Below are 24,392 nucleotides of genomic sequence, written 5' to 3' on the forward strand. Positions count from 1 at the left end.
CCTAGATGTGAACAGAGCCTAATACAGTGCATGTCTCATACCCATTACTATATAAATGTGTCCTGATCTCTTTCAATTGATATCTATTGTCTATTGACATGTGTGGATATTTGTTAATACTTATTTGCCATTTTCTTATGCCACGTACACACGACCGAATTGTCCGGCAGACTTAGTCCACCGGACCGCATTACGCCGGACAATTCGATCGTGTGTGGGCTCCAGCGGACTTTTTCATCGTAAAGTCCGGTGGACTTAGAAAGTAGTTTTGACTCAAAATTTGTCCGCCAGACTTGGCTTTCATTGGACAATCTGTTCGTCAGTGTGCTAGTCTGGCGGACTAAGAATGACGCATGCTCAGAAGCAAGTACGAGAAGGAAGCTATTGGCTACTGGCTATTGAACTTCCTTTTTCTAGTCCCGTCGTACGTGCTGTACGTCATCGCGTTAGAAATCGCTGGACTTTCGGAGTGTCCGTGTGTGGCCAAGTTTGTTCGTTATAAAGTCCACCGGATTGTTTGCTGGATTGTTTGCCAGACTAAGTCTGCCGAACAATTCAACCGTGTGTATGCGGCATTAGATTTCTCTCCTTTTTCTTTTTGATGATTTGTGTACACATTAATTAATGATTTTAACTTATTGTGTCCATAGGTTAAGCAGGAGATAATCAGATACCCAATTTGCGGCAGGACAGGTGCATTTCCATAGGGCGTGTACTTGAATAGCTAGGTCTCAGACATCTCCTTGATTATGGTTAAGCACGAAATACACGTGTGAAACGTGTCAACATGTTTTCCTGATTTGTTGTCTGGCATAGTGACAACAAGTGTGCGGCTGATTTTCCCTTTTCCCTAGAGAAAGAGGTAATGCAAGGTAACTTGTGCTCTCTATTGAGGGGTGGGTGTGTTTGCTTTGGCCCTGTATGCATGCCTTTGAAAAGTAATGGCAATGCAGTGCAACACGCATACACCGCTTATTAATGCGCACAAAGCTGCACATTTGCTTACACACACATGTGCACAACTACAACTGTGTTTTAAAAAAATTATATGTCTAAATTTTCCAGCAGAAATAAGAAACTCAACTTCAAGGGCCCTATCATAGTTGCACTCCTAACATACGAACCAATCAGAAACCAGCTTAGTACACTAAAATGCTAACAGCGATCATTGGTTTATAAACATCACTGTTTTTGCACTTTTTTAATAAATGTTTTTTTTCCATGATTACCAATAACATCATATATTTTTATTGCTATACAGAGCATACAGCTTCCCATAGAATAGGCATGTGCAAATGGCAATCTATAAACACCGGCTTGTATGAGTGACTGCATGTCTGCAGATTTTTCTCTGCAGAGTTTTACAGTGGATTTACAAGTGATAGCGAGGTGTATATATAAAGAGAAAGAGATAAACCCTGTGTCCCTGTGCTCAGCGGTAATAGCGTGGAATCCTTTTACTTAACGTTCCTAAGGTCCAGTTACAGGCTCATTCCAGCCCTCCTCCTGGGTAGATTTCTCTTTATGGAAGTTTGGCAGTTCAGCATCAAATGTTTTGGCTAGGAGATCAGATTCATTACAGAGCTAGTGCAGAGGTCAGGCTCTGTCCTGAATTACTAAGATGACCCTTTTTATACAGACATGGTCAAATGTTTGCAAATATTGCTGCAAAGTGGTATAGGTGCCAAGTACACAGATAGTAAGCTGCCAAATATCCTAGAACGTGGCACAAGCTTATCACTGCTCTCATAGCCCCGGCACCCCTCTGGTAGTGAATGCGTTAACACCATGAACCCGATCTATCTGATAATTAATCTCCTTAGGGGCCTCGGCATAGCAGGTCTGAAAGTATTGTGTTTATGTGTCAGAATTCAGAAAAGAAATAGTCGGACTCTGAGATGGTGAAGAATTTTTATTCAAATATTTTGTTTAAAGCTGTTCTTGGAAGGGTATTAATTAAATTATCAGATTTAAGGCTTATTTGGAGGATTACCATGGATGTTGACACAAACATGGCAGGTCCATTTAATATATTAGCATGGCTATAAAATCTAAAGTAGATGGTTTATATACAGTACTTGGGCATCTTTTAGATTGTAAGCTCTAACGAGCAGTGCCCTCTGATTCCTCATGTATTGCATTGTATTGTAACTGTACCGTTTGCCCTAAAGTTGTAAAACGCTGTGCAAACTGTTGGTGCTATATAACTCCTGTATTATAATAATAATAATAACGATAATAGAGAAGCAATCCTAAGGTAAGTGTCACTTGAAGTAATCTTGAAGATATTCCTTAGCACCTTCACGCCTAAAAGGTAAAACAAATCTTAATGCCTAAGCACAATTTTAAAATTTTGACATGAGTTAGTAAAACTGTATGTATGATCACAACTGATTTGTGCATCCAGGTGGATTATACCTTGTTTTTTTGAAAAATTGGGCTCTCATTTAGTAGTAAATATTTATGGATTTTTTTTTATTATCAAAGGAAATCTAGCCAAAAATAGTAAAAAAATTATTTTGTTTTTTTAAATTTAGCTGTATATTACTTGCTACTACCATAACCCACCAAACAACTCAAAATAAATTCTCCTGCTTCTGACGATCGTAGAGATACCACATATGTGTTTATCAGTTGTTATTTGTACCCGTAGCACAGCCCAGAAACAACAGTGCACATTTAGCTTTTTTTTTTATTTCTTTTTTTGTCCTACCTAAAATACACTGACACCGATGCTAATTTATGAAAAGATGTCCTGCCCAAAATATATTGACCGAGACCTTTGACCATTACTTGACCCAAAAACCAACCCTGGGACTGACCTAGATCAGCTAGGTATTTTTTTCTTTATTTTATTTTTTATTATTTATTTATTTTTTACATACCGGTACTTTTTTTTCCCCTCTCTGCAAGAAAAGAGTAGTATACGTTGTATCTTTCATTTCCCTTCACAGAGAGAGAAAAAAAAACAGGGGTGGGCTTCGCAATGACTGATCGGTAGCTAATCAGAAGCTACCACAGCGATCAGGTAACCCCGAATCGGGAAATCTCAGTGAGACCCCGGTCTCATACGCATATATGCGGGCCACGGAAAAAGTCCCAGGGCAGTGTGGCCGCATTTATGTGTTATGTTGCTGGGAAGGGGTTAAACTGTGAATAAACTATTAGAATTTCCAAGGAAAGTTTGTGTAAAAATTCTTAGGCAAACTTGTCCGAAAATTCTCTGAACATTTGAATATTGTTCAAAAGTAGATTTTGGAATTTTGGAAAGAATGGACTTTAGGAAACGAAAACAACATACACTGTTATGCCCCATACACACGGTCTGAAATTCTGCCGGAAAAAGTCTGATCGGATTATGTTGTCGGAAAATCCGATCGTGTGTGGGCTCTATCGGACTTTTTCCGTTGGAATTTCCAACGGAAAAAGTTTGAGAGCTGGATCTAAAATTTTCCAACAACAAAATCCGATCGGACTTTTTCTGATTGTATGTAGAAAATTCCGATGCACAAAGTGCCACACATGCTCAAGAAAAATTTGGAGACGAAAGCTAGTGGCTACTGGCTTCTACATAATCCCGTCGTATGTTTTGTACGTCACTTTGCTCCGAACAATCGGATTTTCTGACAACTTTGTGCGACCGTGTGTATGCAACACAAGTTTTGTCCAAAATCCGTCGGAAAAATTCAGACGGATTTTGTGGTCGGAATGTCCTACCGTGTGTATGGGGCATTAGAAATTTGTACAGTTAAGAAAAAAAAAAGTTCCACTCCTTTGAATTTTGTCGTCACTGTGGTTGAAAGAAAACATTGTTAATATTGAGAAAAACAATCGTTCATACAATGAAAATGTTGAAGGAAGTGCTACTAGTATACCTAGCTTTATTGCTTGTGAAAGGGTTAGCACCATTAATAAAGAACATCTTATATGCTTCTCTAATATTAGCTGGTTAAAAAAATTGAAGGAAAACCACGAAGGGATTCAAATTTTACAACTATGTTCTATTTCTCCCATAGAGCATAATACAAGGTGAAAACATCTACAGACGCCACTCCTACCTTTCCCCATGACTGAAATGACCCGTGGATATAGCATATGAAATTACAATTAGAACTATGGCCAGACTATAAAATCACATGTCATGTGGACTGCCCAAAGCAGTATGACTGGGCTCACTATTTTTCCAATTATCCACTAGGACATTTTTAAAAGTTGGTCTTTCCAGCAAAACCAACTGATAGACAATTTTTTTTCATAAGATGACAACATTGTTGCTTTAGCAATGAAATCATGCAGCACGGTCACCATTGTTGCCAGTGGAACTGCTAAGACCTTGGCACCATTAGTAGCCTATCATTGAAAAAAAACACCTAGCTCTGCCTCCAACCCTTTGCTGCTTAGGAAAACGTTACAAGAGCCTTGCACAGCCCATTTTCTCCTGCACAGTCTAGTAGTGTATGTCAGAAACCATGAAATCAGGCGGAGACAGAAGTAGAGTTAAATCACACTTGTTTAATAATAAAATTAAAAAGAACAAACATAGGGGGTTATTTACGAAAGGAAAATCCACTTTGCACTGATAGTGCACTTGGAAGTGCAGTCACTCTAAATCTAAGGGGTAGATCTGAAATGAGTGGAAGCTCTGCTGATTTTATCATCCAATCACGTGCAAGCTAAAATGCTGTTTTTTATTTTCCTTGCATGTCCCCCTCAGATCTACAGCGACTTTACTTCCAAGTGCACTTTCAAGTGCACTTGCAGTGCAAAGTGGAGTTTCCTTTAGTAAATAACCCCATAGTCAAAACATAGCCAAGTAGTAGTAGTTCAGCTCAGTTGCAGTTCATTAACCAGAACAGATAGTCAGCCAAGCCATAAGTCAGGGATCAATGTAGTGGAACAGCAAGCAGGATCTGGAGCCAGAAGGGATGTCATCAAAGCAAGTCTTGAACAGGATTGAAGAAGAGCATCTCAGTTTCTGTGATGTTGACCAGGGCGAAAGCAGAGCTCCTCTGGACTGGACGGCTTAAGTAGGCAGGACTGATGAGCAGGATATCAACAGCAGCTGAGTAACTGTGGAGAGATAGGAGATGGCAATTAGCCGACAGAGAAGGAAGGGCTGAGCCCAGCCCTGACAGAGCACACAAAAAAACAAAAACAAAAACAAGCTTCAGGACTACATTTAGCCTTTTTCGTAAGGTATTAAACCTGATAACGTACAATGAAATTGTAATTTTATCACGCTAAAGGGAAACATTGAGGCTTTGGATGGACTTTAATCTGTTCTCCAACCACAAAAACATCCATTTAAATAGATTCCTCAATAGCCTCAAAAGATATAAGTCCACTTTGTGTGCACTAAATTCCCTAGCAAGCCCATTTATTACTGTAAATTGTGGTAATGATATCATCACTGTACTATAACCAGCCTTGTGTAGGGAGCGAAACTAGGGGGGGGGGGCAGCAGGCACACCCACTACAGACTTGTACAGGAGGTTAGGCCTCCATGCTAGTTTCTGCTGTATAGACCCTTGCTATGATCAGTATTTGGATAGATCTGGCCAGCTCTTGTGCCAGGCTATTTAGTGAATGGCTCAATAAAAGTGCAGAGTCAAAGTTTAGTGGACAATGGAAGCAGCTAGCACCAGAGAATATTATGCCCACTTCCCCTCAGTGTATGTAAAGATATATGGGTGCAGCGGGAAACAAGTTTTAACATCTAAAAATATATACAGTACCATTAATCAGGGAAAAGACCTCAGTGCAAATAAAAAATATTATATAGAACTAAATTCACAAGAAAGAAAAAAATGATACACAATTATGAGACCAATCAATAGTCCATATATTAATGTGTATAATAAGTCCACCAATTCCTGAACATATGGTGCATGCATTCCTCCTTAACTTCACTCAATATGTGCTAATTACACTGTGAAAATCCACTGTGCCAAAACTACCAAAAGTACTCCCCAGAACATGTGGCTGCCAAAAGTTATAAGCAGCAACAGCACTCTATGTAATCACCCAGATGACAAAAGCTCTCTCATGGAAGCGGTCCCTTTTAAATGGATCCACTGACTAAATCTTCACCGTCCAAGGTACATGAATATAGAGGGTGCTGTATGGGATAGATGCTCACCCAATGGAGCCAGAGTTAACTTCCGTATTTTAGTATTTATTTAACCTCTTCGCGCCCACGCTATAGCCGAAACATGTCTACATCACTGGCCTAAATTGCCGGGAGTGCGTCCATGTATGTCTTTCTGAGAATGCGCTCCCTGCACGCTACCTGTGGGGCATGGGAGGTGCTCTCTGTGATCAGCGAGTCCATGAGATCCTGGCCCCTTACCACATGATCAGCTGTCAGCCAATGACAGCTGACCACGTGATGTAAACAGAAGCTGGTTTGTGTAAACAGGACATTGGTCCCGCACACGGAGAGCCACTGCTACCTCACCAGTGCCACCAACCAATGCAGCCTCATTAGTGCCACCTCACGAGCCCTACCTATCAGTGCCCATCAGTGCTGCCTTATCAGTGCAGCCTATTAGTGCCCATCAGTGCAGCCTCATCAGTGCACATCAGTGAAGGAAAAAAATTACCTGTTTACAAAATTTTATAACAATCTATGAAAACTGTTTTGTTTTGTTTTTTCAAAATTTTCGGTCTTTTTTTGTTTGTTTAGAAAAAAAATAAAAACCCCAGTAGTGATTAAATACCACCAAAATAAAGCTCTATTTGTGTGAAAAAAAGATACATATTTCATTTGGGTACAGTGTTGCATGACCGTGCAAATGTCATTCAAAGAGTGCAAGTTCTGAAAGCTGAAAAAATTGGCCTGAGCGGGAAGGGGGTTTAAGTGCCCAGTAAGCCAGTGGTTAAAATCTACGAACAAAACATGAAGAAGTCACGTGGTCTGACGTAACGCATAGGGAGTGGCCGTAGGACGTACCGGAAGTAAAGTAGGACTAGCGGAAGACGCCACGCCACCATTTTTTTACTTCTCTTGCTGTGTTTTCTCTCTTATAATGTGAGAGTCCGATTTGCTTTTACACTAATAAATTGATTATTTTACTCTTAAAATACTACACCATTGGAGCCTCCTTTCTCTCCCCCCCCCTCTGTTTTTGAGCCATTCACTACGGAAAATATCCTCTGGGTTATCATTATAAGTACATGTGCTACTAATGGCCCTCTAGTGGCCGAATATAGAAATCTTCATCTCTAATCTGGCACATTAAAGGATCCCTCTGGTGGCTGAATATGAGGAGTGAAGTGGGATACCCCCTGTGTTTGTGATGAGCCTGGTTTTCTCTTTTTTAAGGTGAGAGTTCTGAGAGCCCTTACTTTTGGGATTTTATACCACCATCTGTTCATCATTTTATTCTTCATCGTTGGTGTCTATGATTATATGGACTTTTTATTCACACATATATTGATCTATTTACACATTTTTTTGCACTTAGCAGTTTCAGGACTATATATATATATATATATATATATATATATATATATAAAATATATTTTTTTTTTGGCATAATTTGCGCAGGACTTTTTCACTTTTATTACGAACAAAACATAGTTTATAGCCAAACAAAAAATCACCAGCACTTTCAAATGTGGCTGCCACACAGAGTCTATGTGACATCAGCACTCTAAGCCCCTGTACACACTGTCGGAGATTTTGCCAACCAAATCCGTCGGATTTTGCCCGTTGGATTTAGTCCGACGGATTGTGTCCGAAACTGTTGCATACACACGGTCGGGCCAAGTTGGCGAAAAATCAGATCTTTCAGAACGTGATGACGTAATTTCGTTAGGATGGGACTACATTCAGGCTAGTAGCCAATAGCTTTGATGTAGGAATTTGATCTGAGCATGCGTGGCACTTGGTCCGATGAAAATGCTCTACACATGATCGGATTAGGTCCGTCCGGCCCAGTTGGCCGGGAAATCTTTCCAACATGTTGGAAAATTGGGTCGGACGGAGATTCGGACGGAATCAGTCCGATGCATACCACACACAGCCGGATTATCTGATGACACGGTCCGATAAGACTCATTCCGACAGATTCTCCAACCGTGTGTACAAGGGCTCAGCTACACCCAATGTGTTTTGCACTCTAGCACATCCTCAGGGGTCAAAGGGTGCTGACTGCAACAATTCTCATACAGTGTATATATATATATATATATATATATATATATATATATATATATATACGCACACACATCTCAATTAGATCGAATAGAATTGAGTTGTTAAACGGAAGCCATCTAGCCGAGTTCACACTGTGATTGCATTTGTCTATACAGGAAGTGTAGTTCTGCCATTTTGCTGTAGCCCGGTAGCCATTTTTCTCTTATGCCGCGTACACACGATCAGAATTCTCATCGGAAAAAGCTCTGATGGTTTTCCCGAACAAATTACGACAGAATTCGGCTCAAGCTGTCTTACCTACACACAGTCACATCAAATTCCGATCATTTATAACGTGGGGACGTACAACACGCACGGCGTGACTAGAAAATGGAAGTTCAATAGCCAGTAGCCAATAGCTTCTGTCTCGTAGTTGAATCTGAGCATGCGTGATTTTTGGCGTGTCGGAATTGCATACACATGATCGGAATTACCTATAGAAAGTTTTTCCGTCGGGAAAATTGAGAACATGCTATCAATTTTTGGCTGACGGAAATTCGGACAGATAGATTCCGATGGAGCATACACACGGTCGCATTTTCCGATGAAAAGCTCTCATTTGTCTTTTTCTGGCCGGAATTCCGATGAAAGTCACAATCTGTCAATTCTTTATATTTAATTTTTTTATATTTTCCAGTTTCAAATGACTAAAAAGCAAGATAAAAATCAATTAGAAGTTCTTTCTGGCTGGTATTAAAGTAATTTTAATTTAGCGAATTCTAAAACAGTGGATAGCAGATTGTTGCGAACCGCTTTAACACTTTGCAAATATTTTCTTTTTATTAACAACTGAAGAAAAGTCATCAAAAATTGCCACAAAAAAAATATTCAAAATTATTAGAAAAAAAGAGCTAAAGTGGGACCTTGGCTCCCTAATAGATATTAATATACATTACAAGGTCAACACATACTACCGCTAATGAAGCATCATGGAATCTCTGAAGATTGGATAAAATATACCTCCTCCCAAATCAAACAACTAGGGATCAGGGAGGTGGACATAATAGATTATGACTGTAATGTATAAATCACACTCATTGTCATGTCCCTGATCAGTCATTTGAAACTCCTTGTACATGTTATATTCAGGAACTGCCGGCAGCATACACATTTGAGGTGGTGACACCTTGTGGAAAAAGATCAAGCTGCAGACTAATACATTTAAAAAAGTGATAATAATGAAGTCTTCTATAGGCAGAGCAGAGATTTATAAACATAAAGGTGAATAAGCCTAGGTTTACACGTGCGGGAAACACCACAATCCATACGCATTTCCTACACCGCATTCAAATTGCACTGCCTTTGTGATCTGCTGTGGGTCTCGGTGTAATCTGAATGACACCCCAAAAGCAGGTCACCAATACAATGTGTCTGCCAGCACCAGATTACATGGCACAAAATGAATGGGCTCAAATTGTAACGCACTGCATTGCATGTGAATAAAAACTGTAATGCGGTGTGGTTCATGAGCAATTCACATGCAGGTCATAGTTTGAACCGAGGCTAATGCCACGTACACACGACCAGACTTTGACAGACTTGGTCCGGCAGACTGGAATCCATCGGACAATTTGATCGTGTGTTGGCTCCAGCTGACTTTTTCTTCCCAAAAGTCTGGCAGACCTAGAAATACAACTTGCTTCAAATCTTTCCAGCGGACTCGAGTCCGGTCGAAAAATCCAGTCGTCTGTGTGCTAGTCCGGCGGACTAAAACCGACGCTAGAGCAGCTATTGGCTACTGGCTATGAACTTCCTTATTCTACGTCATCACGTTTGAATCCGTCGGACATTTGGAGTAATTGTGTGTGGCTAAGTCCTTTCATTTGAATGTCCGGTGGACCTCAGCTGCAAAGTCAGTCGGATTGTCCGCCAGACCAAGTCCGTTGAAAAGTCTGGTCGTGTGTACGTGGCATAAGAAGCCTCCCTTCCATTCATTCATCGATTCTTGCCCCGCAGCCGAACATATACAAGGGGCATGTACACGTGTGGCTATGGGCATGATTATGTCTAGTAGCACAGTCGCTTGGCATCGGAACGGTCAGCGGTGTTTCTGTTATCTTTTCTCGATTTATGCTTTCCCAAGCTCCAGGGAAGTGGAAAGTTGTAACTGTTGACATGATCACTGTTTGTTCATATTATGTGAGTACATTTGGTTGCCTTTTTTGCTAATAGATCGATTCAAACAGGAAGCACTAGAACTGTTTTTGTTGCTTTGAGGGATATGTGATATTCTTTGGAGTGAATCTCATGGAAGGTTAATAATCAATGGTCCTGTTATTCTGGGGAATTGGATGTGTATGTTATCATCTTTGCAAGACATTTCATTCTGAACCTGTTCAAACCTCTTATGATCTGGAAGTCTGTATCAAGGTGAGCAGATTCATCTCACATATGGTGTGGTGGTGTTATTGGAGGAAGCATTCACCCTTTCACAATTGGTACATTTCAGAGAGTGTGCACTATTGGTGTTCTCAATGAATTGATTTGAATTCATGAACTAAGTATTTTAAGGACTAACACAGTGAACTTTTTGCACAGTATTTATTAATTAGTTTTTTGCATATAGTTTATAAATATTAATTCTTAAGTGTTTTAGCACAAATTCTGAGTTGATAGAAAAAAGGTTTTGGGAAGTAAATGTTTGTTTTTATTATTATTGAGAGGCACTGTACACATTTGAATAGTTAAATGTCTTATGTGCTCCTTTTATTGACCGTTGGGCTACAGAGCAGGTCTATCAGATACAGGGATTATTTGAGTCATTCACACAGCATATTTTTTTTAGTAAATAACTCCATAGGGAGTAACATCACCTTCCTCTATGCTGTGTGCTGAAGCTCTGGGGTTGGCCTTAGCATCTTCAGAATCTTGTCAAAGCTGTACAAAAAAAAACCCGAATTACTGTTTATAGCTATAAGGAACACATTAATATGCACATACACACACACACACACACACACACACACACACACACACACACACACACACTGTACATTTGCAAAATCAACCAATATTTTTTAAAAGGCCTTTCACGTATATGTATTGTAATTATTTTTTGTGCATTTTGATGGCAAATTAAAACAAACCAACAATAAGAAACAAAATCACTACCAACAGGAAAAAACCCAAAAAAGTGCCACAGGCCAAAGCCCACAGCAAGTTATTTGAGAATTGAATAAAGAACTATAATGTATTTACCATTACCTTTTGATGGCCATCCAGGTATTGTTGAAAAACTTGTCTGGGTCATGCAGGTTGTTCTAGAAATTCCAAAATTGCCCTTTACTCTCTAGTTCAGTAGGCAGATGAAGTGCCCATAATGGACAACGCTGGCATCTTCTCAGTCTCAGAAAAAATAGCCAAATCCCCAGTTATCAGCCAATTTCACAATGAATCAGCAAGGGAAATCTCTAACAGCACTCTAAGAATGTAGCAGAAGATTTCAAAGTGATCTCACAGAAAATGGCCCTTTATTAGTAATAAAAAAAGCAATGGCAACAATTTGAAAAATATGCTTTAGAACACAACGGAATGTACATTATTATATCCCAGCAAACATGCAATATACATGCATTATAACAAAAAACGTTGTGTGAATGAGCCTTTAATAGCCCATAGAGCAATGACTCCTACATGTAATGTCTATAACCCTCTCACCTATTAAGCAGTGTAAAAAATTACCTTTTGGTGCTCTTTTACTTAATGTGTCCCTGGTCAGCATTGATTATGGGAATTACAACTGTGGAAATAAGGCTGTAGTTTGTGCCAACCGGGTGCCTTTTTATAATGCCTCCACAGTAAGCAGGAGGGCCCCACCGCAGGACAGCCAATAGGAAGTGTTCAAGTCACTTAGGCAAAGAAGAACCCTCCCTTTCTACAGCAAAGAAGACAGAAAACGTAAATTTTAGTTAAGTAAATGGCTCTTTTACTTTTACAATTTTTTTTTTACGTTAATGCAGCAATTATTTAAGGGGGTATCAAGGGGTGATGGTGGTAAGTTAATCCCTGGTGTTAAAGAGGAAGTAAACTCTCCCACTCTGATGCTTCTTTTCATTTAGTCCATTATAATAAGTAATTATCAAACTATAGCCACTGTAATCCAGCTCAAATCGCATATTACTTACTGTTTAAAGAAAATGTAAAAAACTTGTTTCCAGGGGTAAGACAGCGCCATCTTAAGTATTGTTTTCCACAGTACAGTGTATTTCCGTCCTTACATTGAGCACTTCCTGTACTGTTAACCAAGCCTTCTTCTCAATCCAACATTTCTATGGCAATCCTGCTTCCCTGCTCATAGTTGACTTGTTTTATTTCATAGTATTTACTAGTATTTGATTATGTAGTGTTTGCCTTATCAGCTTCAGCTGATAAGACTGTAGTAATGCTGTCCATGCATTTTATCCTACTCCATGTGATGTCACATGGTCACGTGGGGTGTAGGAGGAAGCTCTGAGGGATTATGCAGTCTTGTGGGATTTCAGTGTTGTGCAGTAGGAAGCCCTGATAATAGACAGACAAGCACACAGAGTGTGCCGTAAATCAGGGGAGAGATGGGCCTGCTCAGTGACATCATTATAAAGAACAAAAAGGATTACAACAATACTATGCAAGGAAGAAGATATCTACAAGCAGTGTTCATTAGGGTTTTTTAAGCTGATTCACATGGGACAAAGTTGTGGGTGAGAGTTTACAACCACTTTAAACTGAACCTGGGCTTTGCTTTGATTGGTGCAGCACTGTCACATGGAGTTAGTCACATGCTCCTCCATACTCGGAAGTACCAGGTAGTTCCTTTCCTTTACTAGCATTATCTATAGACATATGCCTATCATGCTTGTGTGTGAATTCAGATTCCTCCCAATGTGTAATTCATATGCCCCTACAGCTACAGTTTCATATTTAAACATTTGGTTGTTAGCTATCATTAAATAATTTGTAAACACTGCATTCTGTTTGTCTGGTTTCTTTGAGTCAACGTCAACTCTGCACAGCTCTCTTGTTATTATTTTTTTGTTGGCAAGATATAGATTAAAAAAGTAGATTTTTAGGTTGTTCCATGCAGGACATTCAAATTAGGGCCAGCTACATCAGATACCAGCTGTATGTTTGTGGGGAAAAAAACTAGACCACCTAACTTACAACTTCATACAAACTCCTTTCCAATAGAGTCTTAGCCCTTGTACACACGGTCAGAGATTCCGACAACCAAATCCATCAGAGTAATTCCGACAGATTAATTCGGGAAGAGGTCCGGAAGTGATGTTGCATACACACGGTCGGACTAAGTTGTTGGAAAATCCGATTGTACATAACGTGATTACGTTATTTAGTTAGGACGAGAGTACGTTCAGGCTAGTAGCCAATAGCGTTGGTCTAGGAATTTGATCTGAGCATGCGTGGCACCTTGTCCGTTGGAGTAGGCTACACATGATCGGAATATGTCCGATCGGAGCATTTTGTTGGAAAATTTTACCGGCAAGTTGGAAAAATTGGTCCGTCGGATATTCCGACGGAAACAGTCCGATGCAGACCACACACAGTCGGAATATCCGACAAAACGGTCCGATAGGAAACATTCCAACGGAATCTCCAACCGTGTGTACAAGGCCTTAGAGTGCTAAGCACCTAGCTAAAAAAAAAATATAGTATAATCCCCATTTCCCCTTTTATGTTTAAGATTCCCTAGCTAGATGACCTTTTAGGATAAAAATCACATCACTAGGCATACTTTTACAAGCTAATCGGCATTTGTAAAGAGCAGATCACACATTTAAGTGTTTGGTTTATGCTAGTATGAACATGTGTTCTTAACACATAGATACAAGTGCAGTCACTATGCATGTGATATGACAAGCTCTTCAATCCACAGTTGTTTCGGCCTGGATATCAGCCAAGAACAGCTGCAGTGACAAATCTTTCTGCTGGATGGATGCAGCAGATAATTTTAGAATGGCTTTTTGCCTCTTCCTCCCTTTCTTTCCACCTGCAATAGGCAGCTTGGGCTGGTAACTGTCCATGCAAATGTGCTGAAAAAGCGAGTCTCCATTAATGAAAGAGTGGCCTATACTAAATATTTTGTTCTTAAGCCTTTCACGCATAGTGGTCACTACAGTGGACAGTTGTTTTCTTGTATTTGCATAGGTACTGATTGTATACTTGCATATCACCCATTACAGTAGACGCTAGTGTGTCACCCCACAATGGAAAGCCATTATAAGTACAATTAAAATTTCTCAAAACTAAGATTGGTGACAGAAACCCAGAAAGGCTAAGCAGCTTAGGAATACCTTGCCAATATTCTTATAGAAGGATATAATCGATTGATTTATGCTATTATGCCGCGTACACACAACCGGACTTTTTGACAGAAAAAGTCAGACGGAACAAATCCGTCAGACAATTCGATCATGTGTGGGCTCCATCAGACCTTTGCTTGCCAAAAATCAGACAGACTTTAGAAATAGAACATTTAATTTAAAGCGTTTTAAATTTTCCCGCCGGAACTCCGCCGGACCCAATTCCTAGCGGGAAGCCCGTTCGTCTGTATGCTGGTCCGACAGACCAAATACGACGCGCGGGCAGCTACAGCACCTGCCCGCGAGAATGTTTCCAGCGTGACCCTATCGAGCTGGTTCTCGGCAACAGGGTACTGTACATCTCACGCTGGCTGCAATAGGAAAAGCACATTTTCCTATCGCAGAGTGCGCAAGGGGAATGCCCCTCCAAGGGCATACCAGGCCCTTAGGTCTAGTATGGATTTTAAGGGGAACCCCCTACGCCGAAAAAATGACGTGGGAGTCACCCCAATATCCATACCACCAAAACAATGGTCAGTGACCCAGCCTGGGGCTTGGTGAGTATGAGGTCTCTGATTTGTGGTCCTCCCTTGCCAATTACTAGATTTTTTATTTTCCCCTTTGCTCTCACTAACATATACCCACTCATTTTACTATATTTCACTTTTGTTCCAGAAAAGAGAAATATGCATCTGCCCCTGAAGAGCAAGCATAAGACTCGCGAAACGCGTAGGGTAACACCGATGCTCTTGATACACTCACACTGCTGGGTATTTACCATCTGGACATCATTAATGCTTTCCTATGTTTATTTTGTTGGGCATTTATGTTATGTGCATTGTGGTTCATATACTGTTCCAGATGTGTATGTATAACCTTCTACCTCATATTATGTGTACATATATCAATTGATCTATTTATTTATGATGAATTTTATTATCTCATGGATGTATTTGGAATGTAGTAAATTGATATTTGTTTTTACCACTGCTATTAACTTGGCCACTATGCTGGGTAACCCACATTTATTGTTGTTCCCAATTGGTTACACAGCATTATGTAAATAATAAATTAAAGTTTTTTACATTTCCGTGTGAACATTGCCTACTCTCTCCCACCTTATTTTAAAGTCCCAGGGCGATTTATCCTTTCCTTTTGCGTATTCTAGGGATGTAGACGGTGGAGTGGTCATCATGGTCCTTATTTTTCCTTTTTTCAATATCCATACCAGACCCTTATCCGAGCATGCAGCCTGTCCCGTCAGGAAGGGGGGTGGGGATGAGCGAGCGCCCCCCCCATCCCCAGAGCTGTACTAGGCTGCATACCCTCAACATGGGGGGAGGGTGCTTTGGGGAAGGGGGGCGCCCTACAGGCCGGATAGTTCAAGTCTTTTTTTTTTTTTTATCAGAAAAAGGTTTTATTTGAATTAACACAATGCCACATACAAGTGTATAATGCAATAACATAACAATAGAAGTCGACATTCGGCATATAGGATACATTGGTCTGTCTAAGAACATTTATTCATAAGGAAGAGTCTCATATTTCTAGTGGCTGTGTGAATCAAAAATAATTTTCATCTCAGAGATATCCGCTTTGGTTTGACCATTAACCTTGCAATAGTCTGTATTTGACTAACTGGTGGGGAGCTAGGCCTGGAACCTCTAACCATTCCTGCCTCATGGTGTAAAATGTTCGGGGGTGCATTTTTGTGCTGATATGTCAGTTTCTCTCTTATTAACATTTTTGTTTACCTGGTCAATCCATCGTTGCCTGGTGGGGACCCTGGGAGTGATCCAGGGTTGTGCTATTAGCTTACGTGCTACATAAAGCAGCCGAATTATCGCTGTGTGGACAGCAGGGGTCAACATCTCCCCATCCAGGGTGCCCAACAGGCATACTGTGGGAGTTTTAGGAATATAAATGTAAATACCTGAGAAATTACCTCTAGGATACCAGTCCAATACCGAAAGAGCTTCGGACATTTCCAAAACATATGTAGAAGGTCCCCATGATCTCGCATACATTTTAGGCATAGGGGCGTATCACGAAGACCCCAACTGAGAAGTCTGATAGGTGTTCTGTAGGCCCTATGTAGTAAATAAAGGTGTGACAATTTTTTGTGAGGCTGATACTGACACCATGGGAGCAGAGGCAAGGCAAAGCTTCCACGTTTCCCCATCAATTGGACCTATATCTTCCCCCCATTTATGTTTGCAGGGTAAACTGGCAGGGTTCTGAAGTGCATTGAGTATAATGCAATATCCTCTAGAGATCATGTCCCTTTTTTTCATCCTCCATTAGAATAATCTGTACAATGGCATGGTCAGTCAGCTGAAGTGGCGTAAGTTTAGGTTGCATTTGTAGTGCAGGTTTCAGTTGGAGATATTTTAAAAAGTCAGTGCATGGGATTCCAACCTCTGCCTGAATTTCCATAAAGGACTTGAGAACAAGACCATTGTACAGTTGTGTCAGGAATTAGATCCATACCGCCTTCCAATTTCTGAACCCTCTCCGTTTCAGTAGTTCACTATAGTTTGCATTTCTCCAGATGGGGGTAGGTGCTAGGAAACCTCTAAAGCCTAATAGCCGCTTAATATATGACCATAGTGTTTTTAGTAAAGTTAAGGATGGGGTTCCTTTGCCTAGATATGTATATCCCACCTCTAAGGCGGACGATGCGGTGGAATCATCTGTTGATGTGCCTAGAATTCCCCATCCTCCCAGTTGCTGTAACTGGGAGGCTAGGAAGTAGACCCTAGCATGTGGGATCACCAGCCCTCCTTCCTCTTTATTGTATTGTAGAGTGGATAGGCTAATGCTAGAAGTTTTTTTGCACCATAATAATTCCCTAAACTGGGAGTCTATCTTGTTAAACCAGCGCCGAGGGATCCACACCGGGGAGTTATGACAGACATACAAGTGTTATGGTGCCCACACCATTTTTATGTGGTTCGCCCTCCCTACTACTGATAATGGTAATTTACACCGGACATTACATTTATCTCTAAACTTAGTTAGTAGAGGGGCACTATCTGTATCACTGACACACAGTCAGTCAGGGGTACTGTCAGTGTGTCTAGTGGCATTAGTACTGACTTGTTCCAGTTAATTGAAAAGCCGAATAAAGTACTGAAGATTTTAATTAGGTTCATAACTGCAGCCAACGAACCCTGTGTATTCCCCAAATACAGTAGGGTGTCGTCAGCATATAATGAACATGCAGTCCCAATGGTTCCAGTGACAACTGTTTGTTCTGTTGGTTCCAGTAACAAATTACAATTTTTTTTTATTCTCTCACTTTCAGTCCTGGTGACAATAGTGACTTAGGTGACTGACACAAATAACAGTAAACAGGATGAGAGTGTTTCTACTGTAGAATTAACCAAAAATGTTTTGATTTTAGATGCACTTTAAAAAGGAAGTTTTACGTCTATTTTTAATAATACATGTAGTAATTTGTCCAATTTCCCTATGTGCTAAGGCTAGCTGTAAGGTCTTCCCTCCATAGCCATCCTACATCCAACAATCAGGGCCTCCATCAGGGGGGTACAGCCCATACACATGTAAGGGGCCCCAGCATCTGGATGGGCCCGGGCGACTACAAGGGATATGAGAAGGCAGGGTTGGGTGCAGAGGAGCTCTGTGGATGCTCCTGTATGTGTTTTAGAGTCGGAAGGTTGTCACTCTGTCATGAGCTGACATTGGGCTCTTTGCTGCCACCTCTGGCAATTTCCTGCATGTGCACCCCTCTACATATGGAAACAAGAGCTGGAACTTGCGCCACCTTACAAGTAAGTGTGGTTGTGTGTGTGACTGTGTACATGCCCATGTGTGTACATGTCTGTGTGTGTGTGTGTGTGTGTGTGTACATGCCTGTGTGTACATGTCTGTATGTGTGTGTACATGTCTCTGTGTGTATGTACGTGCTTGTCAGATACACACGAGTGGTGCTAGGAGTGTACAGGTGTGAGAGGGGCTGGAAGCGAACAGGTGTGAGGGGGGCTGAGAGTGTACAGGTGTGAGGGGGGCTGAAAGCGTACAGGTGTGAGGGGGCTGAGAGCATACAGGTGTGAGGGGGGATGAGAGCGTACATGTGTGAGGGGGCTGAGAGCGTACAGGTGTGAGGGAGCTGACAGCGTACAGGTGTGAGGGGGCTGAGAGCGTACAGGTGTGAGGGAGCTGACAGCGTACAGGTGTGAGGGGGCTGAGAGCGTACAGGTGTGAGGGGGCTGAGTGCGTACAGGTGTGAGGGGGCTGAGAGCGTACAGGTGTGAGGGGGCTGAGAGCATACAGGTGTGAGGGGGCTGAGAGCATACAGGTGTGAGGGAGCTGAGAGCGTACAGGTGTGAAGGGGCTGAGAACGTACAGGTGTGAGGGGGCTCACAGCGTAGAGGTGTAAGGGGGGCTGAGAGCGTAGAGGTGTGAGAGGGGCTGATACACTGAAGGACTCGGTGGGATGGCTAGTGGGCAGATTCGGTGGGACAGCCAGTGGGCGGGACCCTGGGGAATGTTGGTGGTCAGGCTTGGGGGGGCCCAGGCCTAAAGCTGTGTAAGGGGCCCCACAATTTCTGATGACTGCCTTGCCAACAACATAGCTAGCAAATAGACAGCTTCTTTGATAAATGGCACTTTTCTCCATCTCCAAGCACTGGCCCACTTGTCTGGAACATTTAACTGACAAGCACCCTTCCTCCTGCTTTGCTCCTGAGATACTTGTCTTGACCAAGATCTGAGATACAGAGAAAAGTGGCATCTCTCAAAGCAGACATCTGCTTGTTAGCTGTATTGTCGGATGTCTGAGCAGGGAATAGGGATCTCCTGTCTGATCTCATAGCTAGCCTTATGCCGTGTACACACAAGGCCGGACTTTTCGACAGCAAAGGTCCGACAGAATGAATCCAGCGGACAATTAGATCGTGTGTGGGCTTCATCGGACCTTTGCTGTTGGAAAATCAGACAAACTTTAGATTTAGAACATGTTTCAAATTTTTCCGACAGACTTGAGTCCGGTCAAAAAATCAGTTTGTCTGTATGCTAGTCCGACGGACAAAAACCGACGCTAGGGCAGCTATTGGCTACTGGCTATGAACTTCCTTATTCTAGTTTGGTCGTACGTCATCACGGTCAAATCCGTCGGACTTTGGTGTGATTGTGTGTGGCCAAGTCCAGTCATTCGGAAAGTCCGTTGGAAGTCCGCCGAAAGTCCGTTGAGAAGACCGTCGAACCCAGTGTGCCAGAAAGTCTGGTCGTGTGTACGTGGCATTAGGCAGCTCATAGGAAATGGGATAAAGTACTACATGCACTTTGTCCCTTGGGAGACAGAACACATAAATATAGATTGAAGTGATATTTAATCTTTAAGGTTATATCCTTTTGTTGCAACAACATTCTACATGTACTCATAGAGGTACCTCAAATATGGAAACCTGGTGACTCTGATTATGTAATCAGTAGGCAAGCAGCCCAACTTGGAAAAGGAAAGGAAACATCAAGCATCCAGGGATAACTAAGTGGATTACAGAGGCCTTGGAAAAGTAAGTGGCAGGGGTTAGTATCCCCAGTCCTTCATTGAAGGGCAATGGTGGTGATATGGCCTTGATTTTACAAAAAACACAGCAGAGTTTAGTTAGTGTTGATAAAAAGATCACCAATACATTGTCTGTTGGATATTTGTAAGGTTGTGATATAAATTCTCTGCCCTGGTCACCATGTATGACTTGTTGCACATTTATCTCTTGGCTGAAACATATCTACTTCTTATGACATGCATATTTGGACAGAAATATGCCCATTTAAGTGCTGCCCATTTTCTGATAACAAAAACATTGGGAGGTGGAGATTATCTATTAACCTTTATGTAGATGAGGCAGGGGTGTGCCTAGAGCATTTGGCACCCGGGGCAGATCCTATATCTGGCATCCCCCTCACGTTAAAATGTAAAAACACCCCACTGTGCCCCCTGCATTCCTCAATATCTTTGTCACTACTGTATATCCCCTCTCCACAACTGCACCTCTGGACCCCTTTACATTACACAGCCCCCCACAGCTCTGGACCCCTGCATGTTACACAGACACCCCTCTAACAGTTCTGGACCCCTGCATGTTACACAGACCCCGCCAACAGCTCTGGACTCCATGCATGTTACACAGCCCCCCTAACAGTTCTGGACACCCTGCATGGTACACAGACCCCCCCCCCCCCCCCAGCTTCTTACCTTAATTATGCAGATGGAAAGACAGTGAGCAGTGCTGAACAGAGAGCGGGAACTGCTGGAGTTAATTTTTCATATTAACAAGCTATTAATTGGTTGCTAGGACCACCTAGCAACCAATCACCTGCTGGTTTACTTAAAAAGTTAACTCCAGCAGATCTCTACTGCTCACTGTCTATCTCTCCCCTGTGGTACAGGAGGAGAGAAAGTGTTTTGCTTACCCTGCTCCGCTCAGTGGCATCACTAGGGTTGGTGTCACCTCTCTCCACCAACTATAGTGTCTCCTCTATACAGACACCCCTCCATCAGTACAGACCCCCCTCCCTCAGTACAGACCCCTCACATCAGTTCAGACTCCCTTTCCTAAGTACAGACCCCTCTCATTAGTATAGACCCCCTCCCTAAGTACAGACCCCTCTCATCAGTACAGACCCCCCTCCTTAAGTACAAACCCCTCTCATCAGTGCAGACCCCCCTACCAAAGAATAGACCCCCCTTTCAGTACAGACCCACTTTCAGAACAGACCCCCCTCTTCAGTACAGACCCCCCCATTCAGCACAGCCCCCCTTCAGTGCAGTCCTCCCCATTCAGTACAGACCCCCTATTCAGTGAAGACCCCCCTTCAGTGCAGAACCCCCCCTTCAGTGCAGAGCCCCCTTCAGTACAGAGCCCCCTCCTTCAGTACAGACCCCCCTTAGTGCAGACCCCCCTTCAGTACAGACCCCCCTTCAGTACAGACCCCCCCATTCAGTACAGTCAGACCCATAATTTACCTCAGATCATCACAGAACATGCACAACAGGTCCCCTCCTCCTGTGTAGACATAAACAGAGAGGAGGAGGAGGCGGCTTCACTCTGCTCAGCTGTGTGAGACAGCCGGGACTGCTCAGAGCCACTCAGACAGCCCCCGGCCATGAGAGAAGGGGGGCCGACGGGTGTCATCCCTCTGGCGGGTGTCACACCGGTGCGGGCCGCACCCCCCAGCTTCCGCCCCCCTTGCAACACCACTGCAGCTCTCCTCTCCGTGCTCTAACCTGTCCTGTCACCAGGGCAGGACTTAGGGTGGTGGGGGCCCCTGGGCTTGAGTCACTTTTGGGCTCTACCTTCTATACATTACCGCATTTATCGGCATATAACATGCACCCCAAGTTTAGGAGGGAATTTTAAGTAAAAAAACTTTTAGGAGAGAAGTTTAAGGAAAAAACTTACATTTAAATGCCCATCAATGCAGCCTTAGCAGTGTCTATCTGCAGCCTTGCCCATCCATTTGCAGCCTTGTCCCGTGTCATTGCAGCCTTGTCAGTGTATCCTTGTCATTTGCAGCCTTGGCATTGCAGTCTTGAAGTTTAAAAATGGCGCCGCCGAGATACAAAGTCCTGTGTATCTCGGCGGCTCTCGGGTCCTCTCGCAGTCCCGAGCGGAGCCGAGAGTAGCTGAGTGTACTCGGCTCGGCTCACAGTCACGCCCAGTCCCTTATGTCCATCATAGGGCGGGACTGGGCATGACTGTGAGCAGAGCCGAGCCGAGTACACTCGGCTATGAATCTCTGCGGGGCCCGCGGGGCCCCTTATTGGGCGGGGCCCATGGGCTTAAGCCCAGTCAAGCCCAATGGTAAGTCCGGCCCTGCCTGTCACTGCATCGCTGTCTAAACCCACTGTCATCACTTCAGTCACAGAGGGGGGGTGCCTGCCTGACAGTCCCCCCAGTGTGTGGCCCCCAGGGTGCCCCCCTGGCCCCCACTTGGTACGCCACTGCCATGAGGTTCTAACTCACGGAGCTAGACACCCATCACATACTCCTTACTTTGACATTAGCAGCTTCTAGGGGACAGAGACAAATCTACATAGATGAACCTACATTCACCTCTTTGGTGAAAGAAGATTGCTGTATACACCCAGAGCAAGCCAGTTAAAAAAAAAGGACTATTTAAAGTGTCACTAAACCCACATCATAAAACAACTCTCAATAAATGGTGTATTACATGCTGTTCATACTCACCCAGTCACTATGAGATTTGTGTTATGTATTCTGCAAAAAAAACTGGTTGATCCTACTGTTCTCTGTCTCCCCCTTCTGTCCAAATCTCCAATGCAACTAGGGGTTTTGCAGAGCAGTAATAGCAACATGATCAGTTTTCAGTGAGTTTCTATCCTGAGTATTTCCTCCCTATTACATCTGAGCAGCCCATGTGACTATAGAGCCACACATGTGGGTGTATACACAGTGGTAAATGACAACCCACTCCCTCCCTCCTCGTCCTTGCCCACTAACTAGCTAAGCACAACAGGGGAAGGATATTACATGTAGATTAATGGAGGCTCCATCTCCCCCTTATTCTAAGACACAGGCTGGAGGGGTGTGACACTGCCTATGACTGGTACAAATCAGTCCACACCATGTTATTGTCAAAAAATAATATAAATTTAATTTCAAATATATATATATATATATATATATATATATATATATAAACAATTTAAAACTGTTTATTGATATGAATTGAACATGTGACCAGCAGCAGAGGACTAGAAGCTTCTCCTGCTTACGTTTCCCTGCAGAGAGGCTGGGAAAGATCTGGGTCATGTGACAGCTGTATACAGATTAGGAAAAAGGTACTTTTTTTAAATTAAAATAATTACAGTGCCACCTTCCACGTACAGAAATAGAAGGGACAATGCAACTTAAACAGTGTGTATTTGTTAAATGATACCCCATTTCTAGACATGGGCAGAGTAAAATATTTCGTTTCGAAATTTCGTTTTCGTCCGAAAACTTAATTTATTTAGTTACTCCCGAAATTCGTTTTCATTTATTTCGTTTTTCGTTCAAAAATTGCATTTGTCCGAAAATCCACATGAATTACGGTCGAATCTGTCTTTGAAGGCTAATGGTGTTTGTCGAATGTATAAAGAAGATTCGACAGAGCTAGTATATAGCATACTTTAGAACCCTATTAAAGTCTATGGGACTCCAACGTTCAAAATCTAAAGTGCTAATTTTAAAGGCTAATTTGCAAGTTACTGTCCTAAAAAGTGTTTGGGGACCCGGGTCCTGCCCCAGGGGACATGTATCAATGCAAAAAAAAGTTTTAAAAAAGGCAGTTTTTTCGGGAGCAGTTATTTTAATAATGATTAAAGTGAAACAATAAAAGTGTAATATTCCTTTAAATTTCGTAGGGGGGGGGTTGTCTATAGTATGCCTGTGAAGGGGCGCATGTTTCCCGTGCTTAGAACTGTCCCTGCACAAAGTGTCATTTATGCAGGAAAAAAAGTCCTTTAAAATCACTCGCAGCTATTATGAATTGTCGGCTCCCGTAATACAGAGAACACTCATTGAAAGTCATTGATAAAAAAAAAAAAAAAATAAATAAAAAAGCATGGGGGTCCCCCAAATTCAATTACCAGGCCCTTCAGGTCTGGTATGGATATTAAGGGGAACCCTGCCTCAAATTTAAGAAAAAATTTGACGTGGGGTTCCCCCTAAATATCCATAACCAGACCCTTCAGGTCTGGTATGGATATTAAGGGGAACCCCGCGTCAAATTAAAAAAAAAATTGACGTGGGGTTCCCCCTAAAAATCCATACCAGACCCTTTATCCGAGCACGCAACCTGGCAGGCCACAGGAAAAGAGGGGGGGACGAGAGAGCGGCCCCCCTCCCTCCTGAACCATACCAGGC

General features: G+C 42.4%; 1 long non-coding RNA gene across 3 annotated transcripts in view; it reads right to left on the reverse strand.

Moving 5' to 3' along the window:
* Positions 1-4,492: 4,492 nt before the first annotated feature.
* The window catches only part of LOC143988789 (uncharacterized), a 110,965-nt gene continuing 91,065 nt past the window's right edge, over positions 4,493-24,392 (reverse strand). For 2 of the 3 annotated variants that reach the window (XR_013276912.1, XR_013276913.1), the window contains exons 3-4: positions 11,014-11,077; positions 4,493-5,070 (exon numbers count right to left, since the gene is read on the reverse strand). This is a non-coding gene — a long non-coding RNA (uncharacterized LOC143988789). The remainder of the gene's footprint in view (positions 5,071-11,013; positions 11,078-24,392) is intronic. The other variant, XR_013276914.1, reaches the window with a different exon arrangement.

Source organism: Lithobates pipiens, unplaced genomic scaffold (assembly GCF_037356315.1).
Source record: "Lithobates pipiens isolate NorthernLeopardFrog02 unplaced genomic scaffold, aLitPip1_a1.2 Scaffold_18, whole genome shotgun sequence".
NCBI classification, from domain to species: domain Eukaryota; kingdom Metazoa; phylum Chordata; class Amphibia; order Anura; family Ranidae; genus Lithobates; species Lithobates pipiens.